The following is a 7,296-nucleotide window of genomic DNA, read 5'->3' as shown; positions in this document are numbered from 1 at the left end:
ATATATATATATATATACAAAAATAAGAGGAATGACCAGCAAAAGTGGACTCCTATATGCTAGAAATAGATGCCGAATCATCTAACCACGAAAAAAATATATGTTCTCAGTAAAAATTTAGCGACACAACAGACTGTAAAAGGGCAAGACAAATGAAAAACTACTAAATAAAAAGAACGATTAACCTACGTACCATGGTTTCATCTGTTAAAATTTACATAAGTAAATATCTACAGGATCATCAGCGTAGTCTGTCGATTTGCGATGTAATTTCCAAAACTAGACACAGGACGTCCAACCGAAAGGGAGCACGTGTAGAGTTCTACAAATTACATTCAGTGTATCCTTTCAAATGTCTTCAATCTGGCGCGCTAAGTCTGGAAATAATTCTGCAGTTAATAAATTTCTGCAGCTAATTTACCGGTTTGAGAACATTATTGTATAAAAATTTATTTATGAGGGTAGACCTTGGCAGAATTTGAACTTAGAACATAAAAACGTATGACATGCCGTTAAATATTTCGCCCGGCTGGAAACGATTCTGACAACTCACTGCCTTATATGTAGATTGATAGATAGATAGAAATATATTCATGCACACTTACATGTATACGTATTTACATACATAGATGTAACATATCGACGGTATATATGCATATGTGTGTGCATCAAGTTTAGTAGTGTTCGTGACAGACCCTTTATTCATATGCATATGTAACTTACTAATCGAACTAGCTGCTAAAAAGGCGTTCTGCATTAAAAGAAATTGGTACATTCGGTTTACTTCAGCCCTTACTGAAAGTGGGTTGTTTATAAGCAGAGTTTTGCGTAGACAATCAAAATGAGTGTCACGATGGTCAAAGAATGAAAGATGCGAGATGCTGGTAGTTGAGTTGGGTTCAGGCTGCGTATAATGAATGCACAACACTCTTTACTCTTTTACTCTTTTACTTGTTTCAGTCATTTGACTGTGGCCATGCTGGAGCACCGCCTTTAGTCGAGCAAATCGACCCCAGGACTTATTCTTTGGAAGCCTAGTACTTATTCTATCGGTCACTTTTGCCGAACCGCTAAGTTACGGGGACGTAAACACACCAGCATCGGTTGTCAAGCGATGTTGGGGGACAAACACATACACACAAACACACACATACACACACATACATATATATATACATATACGACGAGCTTCTTTCAGTTTCCGTCTACCAAATCCACTCACAAGGCTTTGGTCGGCCCGAGGCTATAGTAGAAGACACTTGCCCAATGTGCCACGCAGTGGGAGTGAACCCGGAACCATGTGGTTGGTAAGCAAGCTACTTACCACACAGCCACTCCTGCGCCTATGAACAATTAACTCGTGAACAATTAACAAAATTTTATTTCACCGAACAAAATATTTTCCATGTTGGTCACAAATTAAAAATTCGACCACAGAGTTTACTTATTGGAAGGTCAAGTCTGTAGCAATTACAAATTGTTAATTAAGAAGGTTCTGCAAATAAGCTAACCGTGATAGGAGGAAATATATCACGCTGGGTTCATGATTGCAAGCATTAGCTGTTTTCTACGAGGTGGAGTAAAGTGTCATTAGAACGACTGTAAGAGCAGCAAAATGAGCAGTGGGCGCCGATAAACTAACGTAAGAGGTGAGGCGTGTGAAAAGAATCGGCCGGTCCCTCAGCAAGGTGTCTGGCAAGAGTGGAGATGCATTTCGCCCAGTCGCCTTCGACAATGCAAAGTTGGCCCTAAAACCATGCCTATTTCTAAACCTTATAAAGAGACGTTCTGGCAGCATCTCAACAGTTGTTTCACGTGTTGCCTCGATGCTGATTGGTCCATAACTCGGCTAATCCCATGAAAAATTCGGTTTCGAATCTGCTACAGGAGTATTCGGTCGCTCATGAAATTCCAACCCAGGATTGAAACGAGTCTGCTTGATATCATTCTTTAACTGTTCACGACGATACAGCATTGGATAAAATTATAAATACATGAAATGAGCATCGGAGATACTTTGTCTCACGCAAGAACTACCGGAGCTACTTAAAGACAGGGTCGACTACCAAATCTTTCTCCAAGTGATAACTAATGTTAATTAATGCTGAAAACTCTTCCATGTCTTCAGTAGTTATCTCAGAGTCAGAAACGTATCGCGTCTTAGCCTGTACGCTCCATTTGAGTAGGGAAGCAAAGACTGAATCCGCATTCGCCTGCCAAAGATTTCATCAGTGGTCTCTTGTCAGCATCAACATCCTTGAGCCGGTTTCAATTCACGTGACAATCTTTTGGTATTTCATTTTCAGTTGTCTAGATTCCAAATCAAATTTCTACAGGAAGTGGTATACTCTCTTGCTGGAAAATCGTGCTAGTCAGTTTTGATAGGGAATAAAGCTATGTGAAGTACTGAAATATATCACATTTTATATCAGATAATTCACACAACCTTATAACGCATATGTTTATTCCTATCATCTCTTTTATATAACGTTTTTGTCCATATCTATACGTCTGTAACCCGTGTCTACACTTTTCTCCTCTTATGTGCATGAATTGGTTGTCGGTGGAGAAGAATGTCATGCAATTATTGTCCTAGCTCTTTAGGTTCTGAGTTCAATTTCCGCTGGGGTCAATTTTAACCTTCATCCTTTCCAGGTTGATAAAATAAAGTGCCAGTCAAATACTGGAGCAGGTGGGTTACACTACCCCCCCCCCTAATGAAGTTGCTGGACTTGTGTATAAATAAGAAACCTGTTATATTGAGCAGTATTTGTCAATGAGTACGTTTCTAAGCTCTTTCAGTTTCAGTTCTCCGGTATTTTTTCGGACACTATGAACACTAACCAATTCAATTCATAGATGACTCTATGAGGACCTCAAACTGAAGGAAATTCTACGTACACATAAGATCATTAAAAGCGATAAAAATCAAAGGCATTAAAGAAAATCCTCACAAATGCTAAATTATTCCCAAGAATAACGGTCGCAAGAGTAAAAAAGAAAGTGGTCGATCTAACTGCGGGCAAAAATTCAAAATTAAGTTCAATTTCACTTGCGCTTTCGAAAACCTCATTTATGTCATCATAAGATGCTCGGGCTGTCATAAATACTATATAAGTTCCACAGGAATGTCCCTTAGAAGTTGATGTACAGTTCACAGACAACAGATCTCTTCCCCCACAATATCGCCAGATACATCTTAGTGAACACATTGACAGATGTGCAGAACAACTGCAACAACAATTCATAATCTTCTCATTATATCAATGTACTATTTGGTCCTCAACACAAGTGCGAGTAAATAAAGAGGCCCCATTTATCGAAAAATATAAGCTAGAGCTGAAAATAAACTCATATTGAAAATTACAGATTTATCTCCCTTTTACTGAAAAATACTTTGGTTACCAATTTTCCCCGCCTAACAAACAAAATTTCTCATTTCGAATTGCTTCAGCGATACCGGTCATTTTATTAGAGGAAAAAATCTTATTTTGCATAATATTGTATAATACTTTTGCTATGACGATTTAGATATACTCTTTAGTCTCATAAAACAAACTTGTATTTCTTCAACTTATTTCTTTCCTTGTATATTCAACCACGTATAATCACCGACCATACTTTCTCACTTATATATATGTATGTATGTATGTATGTATGTATGTATGTATGTATGTATGTATGCATGTATGTATGTATGTATGTATGTATGTATGTATGTATGTGTGTATGTATACACACATATCATTATATTATATTATATATTATTATGTTAGATTATTTTATATTATATTATGGGTATTATATCTTTTTTCTCTGTCGGAAGAATTTTTAATAGGAAGTTCCTTATATGTCTATCTAACAGGCAAAACTTTATAATTTTTATTAGCAAATGAAATAGGTGTAATGAAGAAAAAAAATAATGCCAAAAAGTTTCTACTTTTCTGTTTTATTAGATAGATAGATAGATAGATAGATAGATAGATAGATAGATAGATAAAAGTAGATAAACTTAGATATGTTTCGACCAAAGATTGATCCAGGCCATGTCTAACTTAATAGCACCACCTGATAGGATTATCTAAATCCTTTTTACAGTCAAGTTTTGTTTATGGTACATTCAAGTAGTGAATTCTTATTGAGTGAATTGTATCCAGGTATGGGTGGCTTGTCTGGTATTCCTTGAAGAAATCTGTCTTGACTCCGTTTAAAGCTGATAGGATCCTTTTCCTCTTTTATCTGTTTCGGGACAATGTTAAACAGAGCAGGGCCTGTTGAGGAAAAGAAATCATGCCGCAGTGTACCTATATGTTGTGATCCTGAATTGGGCAGAGGACGTATGGCCCGTGATCCCAGCCTTGGATGAACCTTGAAACTAATGTTCAGATCGTTTGAGCAATGCTGGCGGTATATTCTCCACATCGTACAGATGATGTAACGCTCGCGGCGGCGCTGGAGAGAGTAGAGTTTCAAGGCTTTAAGGCGGTCCCAGTAATCAAGATTAGTCATGCCTTCAATTCATTTAGTGAGTGCCCTCTGGGTTGATTTAATCCTCGAGATGTTTTGTTTTGTATGGAAAGACCACAAGGGGCAGCAGTATTCGAGGTGTGGCCGTACAAAGGAGGAGAAAAGTGGAATGATGACATCTTGTTCTCTGGACCGGAAGATTCTTAAGATCCAGGAGCTCATCCTACGAGCTATATTGACCTTATTGTTGATGTGGGCACTCCAGTTGAGATTGCTGTCAACAATTACACCTAGATCTCTGATATTATTGGATGCCATGAGCGGTTCCCCTGAAGGAAGAGAGTATGGCTGTTTTAGTATAGACTTTCTTCCAAAATGAATCAGCTCAAATTTTCCTTCGTTCAGTTTCATATTGTTTTTTGTCTGCCCATTGACTCACAGCTTATAGATCAGACTGGAATTGGGTTCGGTCTTCTTCTACATTGATGATGTGCTGGAGCTTAGTGTCATCAGCAAATATTTTCACTTTGCAGTGATTTACGACGCTGGAAAGGTCATTTATGTAAATTATAAAGAGGAGCGGGCTCAAGACAGTCCCCTGAGGGACACCACTGGTGACTTTTGCTGGGCTTGAGTGGATAGATAGATAGATAGATAGATAGATAGATAGATAGATAGATGCAAGAGAAACAGTGAGAAAAGTAGGTTGACTGTGTGATGAATAGATTGACAGTTGAGTGAATGAATGTCTGTACATGTTTAATTAACAACTATTTTTACATTATTTTGCATTATTGCTTATTAAAGAAGCACAAGAGAAAATAACGTACAATCGTACGTTGCTTATCTGAGAGACACACAAAAACAGTAAAAAGTCGAACAATTGAGTATTTGTTAACAAAGCTGAACAATTGAGTTTTTTTCTTCTTAACAACACGGTTTATCGTCTGCTGTGATGGTTGCGCATGCGTACGTGTGTTTGATATGTGCTGTGCTGTATGCGTGTGTGTCTGTGTTTTTATGCGAGCTTATGTGTGTTAGTGAGTGTGAATGCATGTATGTGTGAGTGTGAGTGCATGTATGTGTGAGTGTGCTATGTATGTGTGTCTGTACGCTGCTTCTGATAGATTAAATAATTATGGCTGGTGTATCTATGTGTGTATTTGTTGGCCGATGTCTGTAGAGGATTAAATAGTTGCTGCTTTTGTATTTCTTTAATATATGTATACTGTATTGTGTTCTTCTATTATTTTGTTTTATCCTTTGCTCTTGTTCTCCTCCTACACTCTGATCCTCCCTCATCATCGTCATCTCACGTACACACCGGCTTTTTATTAAGGTAGGATGAAATATTAAAAAACAAAAAAGATGAAAAGCGCTACAAATAATAATATTAATAACAATAATGGATGAATAAATAAGATTAACTAAAAGGGACGAAAGAAAAGCAAATATTTTTGAAACTATTTAATGTTTAGATTTGAATAAATAATTGGAAAAATGAAGGGATGTCACATGCTAGTGGTGTATGCGTTGTCCGGTTGTGGGAGATAATGCTGTTACTTCTTGGCATAAAAAACGAGGTCAAATGTATGTGTGTGACCACACACGCATACACATACATAAATCAATGTGCATGTATGTGAGTGCGGGTGTACGAATGAATACACGTTGATACATGCAAACTTTAAAAGAAGAAAAGTTCTCAATACGAAGTGTGGAATGGTCTGGAGACAGGGACGGTGCTGATGGTTTTCGCAGGCTCTCTCAGACCAGTGAAATTGATGTTGTAAATGGAAGAGACAAGTCCAAAGAAGGAACTGCTGAGTGCCGACACATTTGTCGGGAATGACTGGCGGTTGTGGTTAACGTAAAATATTACAGGAGTTGATGGTCACAACAAGGAAGATTAAAAGCGAGACGAACGGGTTGGTAATGTCAGAGAGGACATGATATCAAACCAGCCAACACCTAAGATAGAGGTCATTATGGTAACGACAAAAAAGTCAGAAAGAAGAGCACACTCATAGGTGAGAAACTGGATAAGTTCTGTGAGTGAGTTTATGCCAAACATCCAGATGGCACTTATCCACTTTTGGGACTGCCAAATAAGCCGTATAAGCTTGTATAAGCTTGGGGGCCCACAGGGTGACGGCTATGTCAAGAGCTGCCCCGGGCTGCTCTCACACGTTAGCTACTACAGCAGTTTCGGGCTAAGTCAATTAGATGGTCCCCCCCCCCCAGGGCTCGACTGGTACTTATTTTATCGACTCTTGAAAGAATGAAAAGCAAAGTCAACCTCGGCGGTATTTGACCTCAGAACGTAAAGACGGACGAAATGCCGCTAGTCATTTTGCTCGGTATGCAAACGATTCTGCCTTGCTAGATTGTTATATGAGGACTCAACACATTTGAGTGTCTCGTTTCTTTCATTGTTACAACGAAAGGTTTGACTGAGTTCATATATCCACTTGCCACTGACTTCGTTATGAATGTAAGTTAACGCTTGTAGTGAAACTACCTCCCGCCATTAGATACAAACTACTATCGCCATTACATACAATCTTCTCATTTAAATATAAATAAGTGCGAGCGTAGTAGAGAACCCATTCCTTGTCATCACGTGACTGATTATTATTCGAATCGGCAACTTCTTCGAACCGTTCCCGCCAGAACGCAAACTGACCAATCACAGCCCCTAATAAGGTCACGTGATAGAGTATTAAACTGAAGCATTCGGGAGCCAATAATTCGCCTTAAATAGATCAACTCATACCCAACAAATTTGTCTCGGTCCAGTTTCTCTTTGAGAACTGTTCCGTGTACCAC

The sequence above is a fragment of the Octopus bimaculoides genome, chromosome 6, assembly GCF_001194135.2.
Source record: "Octopus bimaculoides isolate UCB-OBI-ISO-001 chromosome 6, ASM119413v2, whole genome shotgun sequence".
NCBI lineage: Eukaryota > Metazoa > Mollusca > Cephalopoda > Octopoda > Octopodidae > Octopus > Octopus bimaculoides.
The sequence above is the reverse complement of the archived record's forward strand: the minus strand, read 5'-3'. Positions refer to the sequence as shown.